The sequence below is a fragment of the Mustela putorius genome, unplaced genomic scaffold (genome assembly GCF_011764305.1).
Source record: "Mustela putorius furo isolate JIRA1106 unplaced genomic scaffold, ASM1176430v1.1 tig00000585_pilon_pilon_pilon, whole genome shotgun sequence".
Taxonomy (NCBI): domain Eukaryota; kingdom Metazoa; phylum Chordata; class Mammalia; order Carnivora; family Mustelidae; genus Mustela; species Mustela putorius.
In genome coordinates, this window is record NW_025421424.1 from 10616619 (window position 1) to 10633466 (window position 16848).

A 16848-nucleotide genomic window follows, 5' to 3' on the forward strand; every position below is an offset into this window, starting at 1 on the left:
CTGCCTCCCATTCTCACCCCCTCCTTTCAACACAAAACTAATTATCCCACGCAGCTGATGAAGAATGGTAGCGAGAAATACTGTTGCAAACAAAGCAATAACATTGATTGAAAGTGTTGCATTCATCTGGAATGCTGGCATTTGAGGAAAAGCCAGCTTCATCAGAGGAAGGTAAGGGATAGCTGGTGACTTTGGTGGGAATCCCAAAAGAGGTTTTTTGGGAGCTTTGGGGGTTCTTTACCCGATAACTCGACTAAGCAAATATTTGCTGGGTGCCTTCTACATGTCAGGCCTGAGAGTTCATGGTTACGGGTCTGATTTCCCTCTGGAACTTGGAGCTCTCCTGTTCCTGTGAATACGTAGATTTCAACAATATTTTTAGTACACTTTAACCAAATCGGGGTTACTTTGGGCTGACAGATATAGCACAGAAGAGAAAGCAGGAGTGGGGAGGCCCCGAACTAGACCTAGGTAGGAGCCCCAGGAGACAAAGGAGAAGTGAATGGTGAGAAGAAAAACACAATGACAAGTACTAACAGTGAATTTTGTCCCCTAGGGACACGAAAGCCAGGGAGATGTGCAGGGCCAGAGGGGATGAGGCATGTGGACAGAGATGGCCTACTGCTGACTGATCGTACAAGAGGGCTCTGTGCCACACACCTTGTGACCGAGACCTGGCCCTACTTCTCCCTCTAGCTAGTTTTGGTGTCACCATTCTCCAGACCGTACAGCTCTCTCTCTCTCTCTCTCTCTCTCTGTGTATGTGTGTGTGTGTGTTCATGCACACACATGTGGCAAACAAGAGCCATTCTCTGGGCCCAGGTCAGCACTGGCCTGGCATCCTCTCCAAGAGGTACCTTCATCCACAGAATAAATTTGACTGTAAGGGCATTGGCGCTCCCTTCCAGCTCTACCATGAGGTCCTTGTTCTACAAGCTACAAAACAGTGCACATCGGGGGGTCTCCCTGCCCCTGTCTGAGTGTGACAGAATGGGGTCACTACCATTGGTTCCTTGCCAATGATTAAACATGAATTACTCTGGCTCATTTAGGAACAATATGAAGGGGGTGCCTGGGTGACTCATTTGGTTGGGCATTTGACTCGATTTGGGCTCAGGTCATGATCTTGGGGTCATGGTATCAAGCCCTTCGTAGGGATCCACACTCAGCTTGGATTCTGCTTGAGGTTCTCTCTCTCTCTCTCCCTCTGCCCCTCCTCCTGCTCATGCTCTCTAAGTAAATAAATAAAATCTTTAAAAAAAAAAAAAAAAGGGGCGCCTGGGTGGCTCAGAGGGTTAAGCCTCTGCCTTCAGCTCAGGTCATGATCCCAGGGTCCTGGGATCGAGCCCCACATCAGGCTCTCTGCCCAGAGGGGAGCCTGCTTCCTCCTCTCTCTCTGCCTGCCGCTCTGCCGACTGTGATATCTGTCTGTCAAATAAATAAATAAAATCTTAAAAAAAAAAAATTAAAAAAAAAAAAAAACCAATGAAGAAAGAAATCAACAAACAATGGAAAACAAAGCGCAGGGACCAGGGATTCTGAACCTGGGGTCACAGCCTCCCAAAAAGTTCTTGAACAGAATTCGGAGGACCCATGAGCGTGGCTAGAGAAAAGAATTGTGTCTTCATCCTCACTAAGGTCTAACAAGGTTTGAACATTTTTTTCGGTTCTAGCTATAGCCACAAACACAACAGTATCAGTGAAACCTAGCTCATGATCACCAAGAGAAGTTGCAGGTGTTTTCATATCCTATGAAAACAGGTCAAAAGATTTCTTTTGTTGCAAACAGCTCAAAAGATTTCTGCTCATTCAATATTGAAGTTATGGGAGTTACTGGGACACTGCTAGACTGTGCTACTAGAGGGGTGAATAAAGACGCACATCTAGGGATGCCTGGGTGGCTCAGTCGGTTAAGCATCTGCCTTCAGCTCAGGTCATGATCCCAGGGTCCTGGGATCGAATCCTGCATTGGGCTCCTTGCTTAGCAAGGATCCTGCTTCTCCCTCTGCCTGCCACTCTCCTTGCTTGTGCTCCCTCTCTATCTCTCAGACAAATGAATAAATAAAGTCTTTAAACAAAACAAAAAGCATACCTATTACCATATCACAAATGTGTTTTTAATATGTTTGATAACTATATTATAACTTAATCGATTTCCTTTGCAATCTTGCGTACTTTATTTTATACATTTCAAAACATTATTCTGGGAGAAGAGTTAAGATGATGGAGGAGGAGGGGGCCCAGGCTTGCCTCCTCCCTCGAACACAGGTAAATACATAACAAATCATTGTGAACACCCAGGAAATCCATCTGAGGACTTAAGGAACCAGCCGCACATCTAGAGTTAGAAAAATGGCCACACCATGGCAAGTAGGAGCTGTGGAGAGGTGATTTGGGGGAGAAAAGAATCGTGGGTGTTGCAGAGGGTGGGGAGCTCTGATAACGGAGAGAGGAGTGAGACAGAGAGAAAGGGGGGGCAAAGACAGAGTGAAAGAGCACTGTAGAACTTCAGCTCTAGGGGAAACAGGATCTAGAATCTTTCAACAAGCAGATCAGAACACACCTTGTCAAAACTTGTCACACGGTAGACAAGGTCCAGACACTCCCCATTGATGGGCAAGGAGAAACTTGGCAGAGGACTGACCTAAGGGAAAGAAGAGCCAAAACACAGCAGCAGAGTGTACACTCTGAAACATTTCCCAAAGCACCAAGCCCAAGACAGCATGGAACTTCTGAATATAGTCATTACTCTCAGGAGCAGGAATATAACAGGCTTTCCTCACACACACACACACACACACACACACACACACACACAGAAACAGTAACCTGGACAAAATGACAAAATGTTGGAATTCACCCAAAGAGAAAGAACAGGAAGAAGTCACAGGTCAGGGATTTAATCAAAACAGATATAAGTAAGATGCTTAAACCAGATTTAAAACAACAATCATTAAGATACTAGCTGGGCTCAAGAAAAGCATAGAAGACATTATAGAATTCCTTACTGCAGAGATAGAAGAACTAAAAACCAGTCCTGCCAAAACAAAAATGTTATAACTGAATGCAAAACTGACAGAATGTGATGACAAGGAGGATGGATGAGGCAGAGGAATGAATCAATGACACAGAAGATAAAATTATTGAAAATAATGAACTTAAAAAGAAGAGGAGGGACGCCTGGGTGGCTCAAGTCGGTTAAGCAGCTGACTTTGGCTCGGGTCATGATCCCAGCATCCTGGGATTGAGTCCCACATCAGGCTGCTTGCTCGGCAGGGAGCCTGCCTCTCCCCTCTGCCTCTGCTTGTTCTCTCTCTCTCTCTCTCTCTCTCTCTCTCTGACAAATAAATAAATGAAATTTTAAAAAAATAAATAAAATCTTTAAAAAAAAAAAAGAAAGGCATTGGATCATGACGTAGACTTAGTGAACTCAGCAACTCCTTTAGGCATAATAACAGATAATATCATAGGAGTCGCAGAAGAAGAGACAGAAAAGGGAGCAGAAGGTTTATTTCAGCATATTATAGCTGAAAACTTCCCTAATATGGGAGAAAGAAACAGACATCAAAATCCAGGAGGCACAAAGAACTCTCAACAAACCAACACCAAGACTTATCATAGTCAAATTCACAAAATGCACAAAGAAAGACTCCTGAAAGCAGCAAGGGGGAAAAAGTCCTTAACTTACAAGGTAAGACAAATCAGTTTTGCAGCAGATCTGTCCACAGAAACTTGGCAGATCAGAAGAAAATGGCATGGTCTATTCAATATGCTGAATGGGGAACATATGCAGCCAAGAATACCTTCTCCAGCAATTCTGTCATTCAGAATAGAAGGAGAGATAAAGAGTTTCCCAGATAAACAAAAACTAAGAGTTGGTGACTACTAAACCAACCCTGCAAGAAATGTTAAAGGGCACTCTTTGAGTAGGAAAGGAAGATCAAAAGCAACTGAAACCAGACAGGAATGGCATTAAATTCATATCTAACAATAACCTTTCTGAATGTAAATGCTCCAATCAAAAGACATAGAGTATCAGAATGGATAAAGAAAACAAACCCATCCATATGCTGCCTACAAGAGACTCAGTTTAGACCGAAAGTGAGGGGATGGAGAACCAGCTGTCACACTAATGGGCAGCAAAAAATAGCTGGAGTAGCCATACTTACATCAGACTAACTAGATTCTAAACCAAAGCCTGTAACAAGAAATGACGAAGGGCATTCTGTCATAATTAAGGCCTGTATCCATCAAGAAGATCTAACAATTATAAATATTGATGCCCTCAACTTGGGAGCACCCATAATTTAAATCAATTAATAACAAACAAAGAAACTCACTGATAATTATACAAGAATAGTAGGGGACTTTAACACCCCATTACAGCCACGGACTGATCTAAGCAGAAAATCATCAAGGAAACAATGGTTTTGAATGACCCATTGGACCAAACGGACTAAACACATATACTCAGAACATTTCATCCTGAAGCAGCAGAATACACATTCTTCTCCAGGGCACATGGAACATTCTCTGGAATAGATTATTTACTGGGTCACAAATCAGCCCTCCACAAGTACAAAAAATTGAGATCGTACCATGAATATTTTCAGACTACAATGTTCTGAAACTTGAAGTCAACCACAACAAAAAATTTGGAAAGACCACAAATACTTGGAAGTTAGAGAACATCCTGCTAAAGAATAAATGGGTTAACCAGAAATTTAAAGAACAAACAAAAAAAGTACATGGAAAAACCCAAAACCTTTGGGATGCAGCAAACGTAGTCCTAAGAAGGAAGTACACAGCAATACAGGTCTACCTCAAGAATCATGGAAAGTCTCAAATATAGAACCTAACCTTACACCTAAAGAAGCGAGAAAAGGAACACCAAATAAAGCATAAAACCAGCAGAAAGGAAATAATAGATTAAGCAGAAATAAATGATATAGAAACAAACCAAAAAAAGCCTCAGTAGAAGAGATCAACAAAACTGAGAGTTGGTTTTTTGAAAGAATTAATAAAACTGATAAACACCTAACCAGACTTATCAAAAAAAAAGAAAAAAAGAGAGAAAGGACCCAAATAAATAAAATCATGATGAAAGGAGAGAGATCATAACCAAGACCACAGAAATATGAACAAAGAGAATATTATGAAAAATTATATGTCAACAAATGAGCCAATCTAGAAGAAATGGACAAATTCCTAGAAACATACAAACTACCAAAACCAAAAACAGGAAACAATAGAAAATTTGAACCAGCAAGTAAATTGAATCAGTAATTTTAAAAATCTCCACACAAACAAAAGTCCAGAGCCAGATGACTTCCCAGGGGAATTTTACCAGATGTTAAAGAAGAATTAATACTTATTCTTTTCACACTGTTCCAAAACATAGAAATAGAAGGAAAACTTCCAGACTCATTGTTCAAGGCCAGCATTACCTTGATTCCAAAACCAGACAGAGATCCCACTAAAAAGGAGAATTACAGGCCAATATCCCTGATGAACACGGATTTAAAATTCTCAGCAAGATACCAGCAAATCGAAGCCAACAGCACATTCAAAGAATTATTCACCATGATCGAGTAGAATTTGTTCCTCAGCTTCAGGGGTGGTTCAATATTTGCAAATCAATCAACATGATACACCACATTAATAAAAGAAAGGATAAGAACCATACGATCCTCTCAATAGATGCATTAAAAGTATTTGACAAAAAAACAGCATCCATTCTTGATAAAAACTGTCAACAAAGTAGGTATGGATGAAACATACCTCAAAATCATAAATGCCATATATGAAAGACCCACAGCTAATATCATCCTCAATGGGGAAAAGCTGAGAGCTTTTCCTCTACAGGACTAGGTTCTTCTACAGGTTCCTTTTGTCAGGAACAAAACAGAGATGTCCACTCTCACCATTACCATTTAACGTAGTACCGGAAGCCTGAACCTCAGCAATCAGACAACAAAAAGAAATAAAAGGCCTCCACATCAGCAAGGAAGAAGTCAAACTTTCACTATTTGCAGATGAAACACTCCACCAAAAAAATTACTAGAAGTAATACATGAAGTCATCAAACCCGCAAGATATAAAGTCAACATAGAGAAAATGGTTACATTTCCATACACCAATAATGAAGCAGCAGAAAAAGAAATCAAGGAATAAATCCCATTTACAAGTGCACCAAGAACAAACGTAACCAAAGAGGTAACAGGTCCGTACTCTGAAAACCATAGAACACTTTTTAAAGAAATCCAAGGGGACACAAAGAAATGGGAAGATATTCCATGTTCATGGATTGGGAGAACAAACATTGTTAAGATGTTCACACTACCCAAAGCAATCTACACATTTAATGCAATCCCTATCAAAATACCACCAGCATTTTTCACAGAGCTAGAACAAGCAGTCCTAAAATTTGTATGGAACCACAAAAGCAATCCTTAAATAACCAAAGCAATCCTGAAAAAGAAAAACAAAGCTGGAGGTATCACAATTCTGGACTTCAAGCTCTATTACAAAGCTGCAGTAATCCAGACAGTATGGTACTGGCACAAAAGCAGACACATAGATCAATGTAATAGAATAGAAAACCCAGAAAAACCCACAGCCATATGGTTGACTTATCTTCAATAAAGCGTGGAAGAATAGCCAGTGGGGGGTGGGAAACAGTCTCTTCTACAAACCGTGTTGAGAAAACTGGACAGCCACATGCAGAATGAAACTGGACCCCTTTCTTACATCACACACACAAATAAATTCAAAATAGATGAGAGATAATAAATGTGAGACAGGAAACCATCAAAATCCTAGAGGAGAACACAGGCAGCAACCTCTTGCAAATTCTTACTAGATGTGTCTGTCATCAGAGTCAAGGGAAACAAAAGCCAAAATGAACTATTGAGACTTCCGCAAGATTAAAAAAAAAACAAACAAACTTCTGTACAGTGAAAGAACCAATCAACAGAACTAAAGGGCAGCCTATGAAATGGGAGAAGATATTTGCAAATGACATATCTGGTCAAGGGTTAGTATCCAAAAATCTAGAAAGAATCTATGAAAAAAATGAATGGAATCTTGCTGTTTGTGACGACGTGTGTGAGCTAGAGAATATTATGCTGAACAAAGTAAGTCCGAGATAAAAATACCTCAGGATTTCACTCATGTGTGGAAATTAAGTAACAACACATATGAACATAGGGGAAGGGAAAAAAGCAAACTGAGGGTTGACGGAGGGAGGTGGGTGGGGATGGGCTAAGTGGGTGATGGGCATTAAGGAAGCACTTGTTATGATGAGACCTGGGTGTTCCGTGTGAGGATGAGTCTCTAAATTCTACCCCTGAAACCAACTCTACACTATGCGTTAACTAACTAGAATTCAAATAAAAATTTGAGAAAAAAATATAAAACTTCATTCTGATGAGGATTTATGGACTTCAAAGGGGTCCATGGTAGAAAAATAGTTAAGAACCTCTGAGGCAGAGTGAGGAGACAGAGAAAAGAGAGAAGATGGGGCGCCTGCGTGGTTCAGTCGTTGAGCATCTGCCTTCGGCTCAGGTCATGATCCCAGGGTCCTGGGATCAAGCCCTGTATCCGGCTCCCTCCTCAGCGGGAAGCCTGTTTCTCCTTCTCCCACACCCCCTGCTTGTGTTCCTTCTCTCCCTGTGTCTTTCTCTGTCAAATAAATTAATAAATAAGGAAGGAAGGAAGGAGAGGGGAGGGGAAGGGAAGGGAGGACCGGAGAGGAGACCTGGTTGAGCAAGGTGGAAGGTCATAGCCCAAAGAGAGAACCTTAAACTGGACGCCTTTGAGAAAAAAGCTGTTGAGGAGGAGGAGAGGCACGGGGTGGGAGTGTGCGGGAGAAACAGCAGCGAGTGTAAACTGGCCTGACAGTGCGGTCTCCGGGGCAGGGCAGAGCAGCAGGACCAAGACAGTGGGGCCGCCTCCAAGCTGAGGGCTCACCCGAAGAGCTGAGCTGGCTCCTAATTGGGATCCTAGTGGATCCCAGCCCTGGTTCCCGTCTCCCCAACCCATATACGACATATCCCCACCGACCTCAGCTTCAGAACACTTTGGATTTAGACAAACAAAAAACCAAACCAAACCAAACAAACAAAACAAAAAAAAAAAAAAAAAAACAAAGGAAAACCAAGACCACGTTCCCATCAGTCTTTCAAACTTCAGTCTACTTTCAAGTTCCTTTGATCCCAACTGTCCAGCTGTGTTTCCAAAGAGGACAAGACTTCTCTGTTCTACAAGTTGAAGGCGTCGTTAAAAAGAAGACACCATGGAGGCGCCTGGGTGGCTCGGTTGGTTAATCGGCTGCCTTCGGCTCAGGTCATGATCCTGGGGTCCTAGGAGTGAGCCCTGCATCAGGCTCCCTGCTCAGTGGGAAGCCTGCTTCTCCCTCTCCCCCTCCTCCCCACTCATGCTATCTCTTTCTCTCTCTGTCAAATAAATAAATAAAATCTTTTTAAAAATTCTTCTCTTACTTTTCTTGACATCATTTTCAATGCCATCGCCACCCTCCACCTTCAGAGGTTCCCCTGCCCTTTCCAACCCTGAAACTGTTCCCTGGGGTCACACTCAATAGTCTTCTATCCCTCCACACCCATCCAAAATGCACATCACCGAAATGCTTAGGATTCCAGCCTGTGTCCCCACCCTGGGCCCCCCCACCTCCAGGCCCATACAGCCAATAGCCCCAAGGCTGTCACAGTGATACCCACTGGCCCCCCACACTCACCGACCTCTGTCCGCAGGTGTGCTGAGAAACGGGCGTCCAAGAACAATTCGCAGAGCCGCAGGGCAGAGCTACCTAACAAGGGAGCCTGCCTCCCGAAGCCAGATCTGTGGTGACCTCCAGGCCTCATGGAGCTTCTTTCTTCATGTTACTTTGTTCCTGAGTTCGAATGCAGAGTCCCGGTCTCCCCCTGCACCCCCCATGGGAGCGGGGGACAGGGATGTGGCTGACTTGTCCCTGAAGACCCGGAAAGTGTTCAAAGCCCTCAGGCAGCTACAAAGCACAGTCTCCTGCTGCTCCATTCTTCTTCCTGTGTGCCCTTCTCATAATGGCACCACAACACAGTCAGCAGTCCCACCCGGGAGTGTCCTGGTTTCCGGAAAGTCTCAGCTTTCATAAGTCATCCCCTCCTATCACAAGTGACTCCCTGGAACTCACACGCACCCCCCCCCCTTCCATCTCCACCACCACCGTCCACCACCGTCCATGAACATCTTCTCTGCTGGCTCCCTCCAGGCTCACCCCTTTCCAACCCAGCTTCCGCACAACCCAGACCTCGGCTCTGCACCTGTTGGAGATCAAAAGTTCCCCAAGGACTTCTCACTGACCAAGAGCAAGCCCAAACCATCAGCCTGTTGCCCAAGGCTGGAATGGCCCATCCTGCTCTCTTTTCAGCTTCACCAGCCCTCATCCCCCAGCCGCACACCCTCACCTGCCCAGCCACGCAGAACCCCTCACGGCTCCTCCCCGGGGCCGATCCGTGTCATCCCCCCACAGCTTCCACGTGTCACTCCTCTTCCCTCCAGCCCCAGTGCTAAAGCCCCAGGTCTCCGTCCTCGTCCAGCCATTTACTACTGTTGGTTCGAACTTGGAAAGCTGCTGCATCTCTCTGAACCTTGGTGTTCTCTTCTGGAAGAAAAGAATAATCCTCCTCCTGGGTGCTTTGTGAAAGGTACACAGCATAACTCCACAGAGTGTTTCAACATCACAGTGGGTTCAAAGGTGGCCCCTCGAAAGATATGTCTCCCTCCCATCCCAACCTGTGAATATTACCTTTGCAGACATGATGGAGGGAAGGGTCTTGGCCCGAGCTCAGTCTGGATGCGCAGTGGCAAATGGCCTTAAAAGGAAGAGACCAGGGGAGGGCTGTGGGAAGATGGAAACCAAGATGGTAGTGAGACCACCAGAATGCTAGGAGCTTCCAGGAGCTGAGAGAGGCAAGGAAAGATCTCCCTGGAGCCTTTGAGGGAGCACAGCCCTGCCAACACCTTGATGTCCGACTTCCAGCCTCCAGAACTGTGAGAATATATTCCTGTTGTTTCAAGCCACTGAATTTGGGGCAACTTACAGGCAGCCACGGGAGCACAGACATACCGAGGCCATCTCTCCTCCTCCCCCTCCCCCTCCTCATCCTTTCCAGCAGGGGCTGCACCGTGGATGCTACTGGCCTGGGGACCAAGGAGGCCAGGCCTCTGGCCAGCCAGCAGCACATCCAAACCCCTTTAAAAATAAGCACTACCAGGGCACCTGGGTGTCACAGTCTGTTAAGCATCTGACTCTTGGTTTCAGCTCAGGTCATGATCTCAGGTTGTGGGATCGAGCCCCGTGTTGGGCTCTGTGCTCAGTGAAATCTCTGCTTGGGATTCTCTCTCTCCCTCTCCCCCCTGCCCCTCCCCTCACTCGTGCATGCGTGCTCTCTTTCTCTCTCTAAAAAATAAATAAAATCTTTAAAAACAATCCCCACAGAGAATACCTCTGTGAAGAGTGAGGGTGGACTAGGGACATTGTACTGCCCACACTCTAGGAAGGGAATAGTCTCCCCAGCGGGTACAGGGCTAGTCAGCCCAGGGGACCAGCTTCACTGCTCAAGGGCATTGCAGGGGAATGAGCTTTGCTTTTTTATCTTTGCTTCCTGGAAACTCCCTGGAAATTTACAACTTATGTTCTTTTGTTTCTTTCTCTTTTTTTAAGTTCCTTTATTTTGTTGTTGTTGTTGTTAGTATTCTCTACATCCAACGTGGGGTTCAAACTCATGCCCCCAAGACCAAGAGTGGCATGCCCTTCTGGCGGAGCCAACCAGGCACTCCTGTTTGTTTCTGATCCTCTTCTAAGAAATGCTTGGACAGTCTTGTCCCTGTGGACATTGTAGACGCTGTGACATCTGGTCATTTTGACTGAGCTTCTCCATCCTGCTTCCTAAGGGTCTCGTTAGGGAACTTAAAGTCCCAGGCATTGCAAGGACATTTGTGTCACTGCCCAGGGAGATGAGCCTGAGCTGGCCGAGGGGAGTCTACAGGCAGCTGGCCATCCGTGGGCCCGGGCTTTCTTGCCCCAGGCGCCCACTGCCAGGAGACCACTGTCCATCTTCACTCTCCAGTGTTAGTCCCTCCCTATCCACCCACTCCTCAGATAAGTTGCTGAGCCCAGAAAGGTTATGGAATTGCCTGGAGTCACACAGCTTGACAGTGGGGGCGCCTACAGTCTACCCAACTGTAGTAGAGAAAACAGAGAACGAGGCATAGAAGGAAGAAAGCTGACTTTTAATCCTGGCTCAGCTGGCTTCCCGTGCCCCTCCCCTCCCATGTTCTGGGGAAGACCCACAGAGAGGCAAGTACGAACGTACTCTGAGCTGGGGTGTCTTTCACAGAAGTGGGACACGGATCCTCAGCCCTCATGCTTTAGCTCTAAAGCAGAATCATCTGTCCAGGTCTTGGGAGTGGGACTCTTGCCGAAGGTAATTTGTGGTGATCTGGCAGAGCTCTGGAAGGAGACAGGGCCAGGCAAGATCACATCATGGGCCGTGCTGGTACGTCCTCAGGGTCTGGCAGGTAACAGTCACAGGATGGGGCTCACTCAAGACCCACCAGGCTGGCTCAGCAGGCAATAAGGATAGAAGAGGGGCCCCAAGAGGATGTTAGTAGGAACATCTGGGTGGCTCAGTTGGTTAAGCATCTGCCTTCAGCTCAGGTCATGATCCCAGGGTCCTGGGATCAGGTCCTGCATTGGGCTTCCTGGTCAGTGGGGAGCCTGCTTCTCCCTTTGACTGTTGCTCCCCCTGCTTGCGTGCTCTCTCTCTGACAAATAAATAAATAAAACCTTTAAAAAAAGAAAAAAGAGGATGTTAATAAACTCCACTGCCTCCTCCCTACATCATTCTCCCCCCCCCCCCCCCCCCCGCAACTCCAGGGCATATCCCATCCCTCCCCAAAGCCAGACTGTTGTTGCTCTCCAGTCCAGCCCCCTGCTCCTGGGTGGGGAACTCCACAGACAGAATTTGGGGCACAGGAGGGAAAGGGCAAACAGGGCCTTGAGCCCAGAGGCATACTCCACAGTCCAGACCCGGTAGAGCTTTTTGAATACTGCCCAGCCCTGGAGAAAAGCCTGGGCTTCCTTCCCTCTTGATCTGTGTTACCCACCTGGGCTGGGGGTGGGGGGGAAGGGGAGGGTCAAGGTTGAGTTTGGAAAATCAACAGACCAGTTTCCTGCACTCCCCTCAACTTTCCCCTCCTTAGGTCCCACTCTGAGGGCCAGCCAGCTAATCTACCTTCTTCCCCAGATAGTCCCCAACTATCCTCTCTCCCATCACGTTGTCACCCATCAGCTTCCAGACCCTCCAGTCCCCAGTGGTAGAGTCCCAGAACCCTCACTGTCCCCCTGCCTCAGCACAGGCCCATTTGCAACAGAGAGCAGGTGGGCTGTCTTAGAGCAGGTCTTGAAATGGCCCCCTAGCACCTGAAGGAGAGCTGGAGGGGCTCAGCCTGGAGAAGCAGTCACGGTGACAATCTTTGGTTGTAATGACTCATTACTGAGCAGCCCTTGTGCGTCCTCTGGCTTCATTCTTACAACAGTCCCCCCAAGAGAGCATCACCCCAGCTTACTGAGGCTCCATAAGCAGCCAAGGCCAAACAGATGGTAAGGACACGGCTAGAATCTGACCTCAAATCTGATTTCGGCACCCCCTCCGAGCCACCACACTGCACTGCCACTTGCACTGCCACTGACGTATGAAAAAAACAGCTGGAAAGAAGGTGGGACAAGGTTGCTCTGGGGCTGCTTCAGAGACAAAAGCAGTGTTAAAGTGTGGAAGTTACAGGAAATCAGACTTTTGCCCAGGGCAAGGAAGACTATCCCTAGCCCAGAGCAGGAAAGACTACCCCAGCAGGGAAGGGAAGGGACAGCCAGGGAAGCAAAGAGCTTGTTGCTAGAGGCTTCGAGGCTTGCCGTTCAGGCTGCAAGGCCACAGAGGAAATCCTTGTCTCAGGCGACTCTTAGGACCCTATGACACCGAGTAGACAAATGGACCGTGAACATACCATATATAAGAATTCAATTCTGACCCACGGTCTGCAGCAACCAGACCAGGAAGCCAGCCCATTATCTTAGGTGAGCAGCTGGGGAAAGCCAGCCTGCTCGAAGTCAGAGCTGTGGGAAGTCAGATTGCTGCCTCCAGCAATAACCCAGCAAGCCAGACAGTAGCTCCTCTAATCCACCAGGCACAGAGAGCCAGGACTTGGCTAATACCTGGAAGCTCCCCTCATTTTTTGTCCCTACAGAAAGCTAAGACCATCCAGAAGTAGTTCAGGACGCACCCCGAGCCCATCACAGGGGACACCCACTTCTAATCAGCCCCCCCAACAGTCTCCCCACACAGCAGCCCCCAGCCAGGCCCAGCAAAGCCTCCATTCTCCCCACTGGAGAGCTGGCCCACTCCTCAGCCTGCCTTTGGGTATCTGCCAAAACTGTTGGCGGCCAACTCTCCTGCTGCAGCAAACTGAAAATAGCTTTTGCTTCTCTCGTTTGGTGTTTATTTCCACAATCCTTTCAAGTGCTGAGTAAAATGAATGTGTGTGTGTGAGAGAGAGAGAAGGAGAGAGAGAATATGTCTGTGATTTTATGTCTGTGTCAGATCGTGTATGTCCACACAAATGGGTATAACCTCCTATGTTATGGTTTTTTTAAAGATTTTATTCATTTATTTATCTGAGAGAGAGAGAGTGCATTTGCACAGAAGTGGGGGGAGGGGCAGAGGAGGAGGGAGAGAGAACCTCGAACAGACTCTTCCCTGAGCTCAGAGCCCAACACAAGGCTCCATCCCATGACCCTGAGATCATGACCTGAGGCAAACCAAGAGTAGGGCACCCAACCGACCAAACCACCCAGGCATGCCCCGTCCTATGTTATTTCCACTTATAGAGTGGGCCTCCTAGGCCCCAGCTCATTCTCTTCCTGGGCCTTGGATAAGTCCTTTGTAGAGGGCACCACTGGGGCGCTGTGATGACACATCCCTTGGACCTATCACTGATTTCAGGGACAGAGGAGGTGGAAAGCCCCACAGGAGCTCAGATTTACCTGTGCTGACAAGATCTACTTACCGAAGGCCACTTCTTCTCGCCTGAGCACCCAGGGTCTTCTCTGGCTGGCAGGAGCTCAGCCTGCAAACACAGGGAGTTGATCCCCACCCCACCCAACTAGGGGCCCTGTCAGCCAGGGGGACCAGAAGCCCCTGGAAAGATGCTCCAACCTGGAAAACCCTGGAAGAACCTGGCCCTCTACTTCAAAAACACATTCCCTAGTGGCATTCCCTCTCTCCCACCTTCCTCTCCCCATTTCTCCCTCCTATTTCCTGAATCACTTCCCAAAGAAAACACCAGAAACCAAGCCTTTGCCTTGGCCTCTGCTTCCTGGGGAGCTCAAACCAAGGTTTTATTCATTATCTTAGGACTTCCCACTTCCATCCTCTACAAAGTAAGAAGTTTCTAGAAGATGTTGAGCCTCAGGGACTGTCCTGGGAGGAAGAGGACCTCCCTCGGACAGTGAGGTCCAGAAAGAGCCCCCCACTCTGTCTAACAGAGTAGCTCCCCCTCAGCTGTCTCATCTACTGGGGTTCCAAGTGAGTTTACGTTTTCAAAGGACTTGTGCTTTGACTAGTTAGAAGGCCACTGGTCTTGAACATTCCCTCCCGACCCCAGAGGCAGCTCCAGAAAAGAGAGTCCCACCCCTCAGCCTCTTCTACTGAGGGGACACCTCCTGGTCTGAGGAGGCACTACCAGGCGTCCTCTCCAAGGACACACACAAAGCCTGTTGCCTGTCTCATCAGGGGATCACCCGAAATGAAGCTCAGGGTAGACTTTCCCCTTGGCTGGACATTTCCAATAAACTTCTGGACATTACTATCTGGGATGGATTTCTTCTTCCCGTAAGAAGAACCCTCAGGCACCAGAAAACTCTCTGGCTCATTAGCTCCTTGGTTCCCCTGTAAATGTCAGAGTCACCCTGTCTGTGGGAGCGCAGAGATGTCTTTGAAGTGGCAGTGGGAACCAGCCCACTGTTGCCTTGCTCATGGCAGGGCTGGGAGGGCTCAGAGACTGTCGGACAGCATCAGCCTCCCTGCACACTAATTACTCCCAGCTCAATGGAAGGGTGTCTCGGAGTAGGAGAACAAAGGGCAATTGTAAAAGCCAGAGGTCCAGAACCCAGGAAGCTCGTGGTCAGCAGGACCCTCTTCCCTGAGCCACTGGGAGAGACTTCTTTGCCTCTGTGCTTGTCAGAGCAGGGTTCTCAGGAGAGGAGAACCCACGGGTCAGTATTCCCAGCTAGTTCCCATCTAGTCCAATCTACACAAGCTTCTTTCTGGGTGTAGCTGGACCTTGAGCCAAAGGACATTGTATGACATCATCTCATGCAACTGTCCCACTAGCCCCACTAGGTGGGTTTAGTGTTATGCCCATTTCACAGAGGAGCAAACTGAAGCCCAAGAATGCAAGATTAGGGAGTGGGCGTCAGGGATTCAAATCTGGTTGTGGGTGACTTTGGAGCTCTTGTTCTTCACGGCCTCTCTAGCCACTGTTGGAATGTGCCACTGAACTCAAAAGAAGGGCTTGGCTCTGGTGAGGGTCTCCAGACCAACTGGAGTTGGTCGCTGTTGGAGTGGAACTGACTCCACCGACATCCCAAGATAATGCAAGTGGGAAGATTCTGGAACTTTTAAACCTGGCGTAAAAAAAATGCAGCCTCTGTCATAATGGCCAAAATAATGTTCTAATTTTGACAATGGGATGTTAACTCATTACATGGTAAGGGGCACCTCCACAGAGAGCTGAGGCTATGGAACAGCCCCAGGGCCATCTGTAACTTGTTCTTCCAACTCCATTAGCAGCCCAGTAAGTGGGCAGGAGCCATGAGGCCAGCCCCTCCTTTTTTTTTTTTTTTTTTTAAGATTTTATTTATTTATTTGACAGAGAGAAATCACAAGTAGGCAGAGAGGCAGGCAGAGAGAGAGAGGAGGATCTCCTTTTTTTTATAGAGTGTTTTTCTTCCCCTGTAATCTCTACGCCCAACATGGGGCTTGTACTTGTGACCCTGAGTTCAAGAGTTGCATGCTCCACTGACTGAACTAGGCAGGCACCCCCATGAGGCCCATTTTAGAGATGAGGAAACTGAGGCCTAAGGGATAACATTATGTGCCCAAGGTTAGTAACTAGACCAAGCTTAAATCCCAAGACCAGTCGCAATGGCCTGGAGATCGTCAATGTAATTTGGATTCTTAGCCAACATTTAAAATTCAAGAGATTTTACTGCGAAATCCTGTTCCTGGTTTCTTTGGAAAGTCAGACAGTCTGGCTTCACTGGCCTACGCCTCACATGGCCACAGCTGGCTGGCGCCGAATGGTGGCTGTCTCTTCGGGCAGAACATATGAGCACTAGGGCTGACTGGCTACTGACTTACATCATACATTTGTGTTAGTCTCCCAACCCCTATAGGGCTCACGTTTCCCTCCCAGCTCTGTCCCCATCTCTCTGTGTGATCTGGAGTAAGTTGCTTCTCTTCCCTGGGCCTCAGCTGCCCCCTTCCATAAAATAGGGGGTGGTTTGGGGGGCCCCTTCCAAGGATACAGGGTAGTGGAAAGGTCATAAGCTTTAGAAATCAGCTTTTCCATTCAACTGGTGCTCTGCCATACGTCAGCTGGGAGGGGGGCCCTTGTGTCCACTTGATGGATATTTACTAGATATCATGTGATGAGCATTGTACCAAAGACAAAGACGAGAGGTTCAGTCTCTGTGCTGGGGGTCAGCCACAGGACAAGTGGGACAGTTCC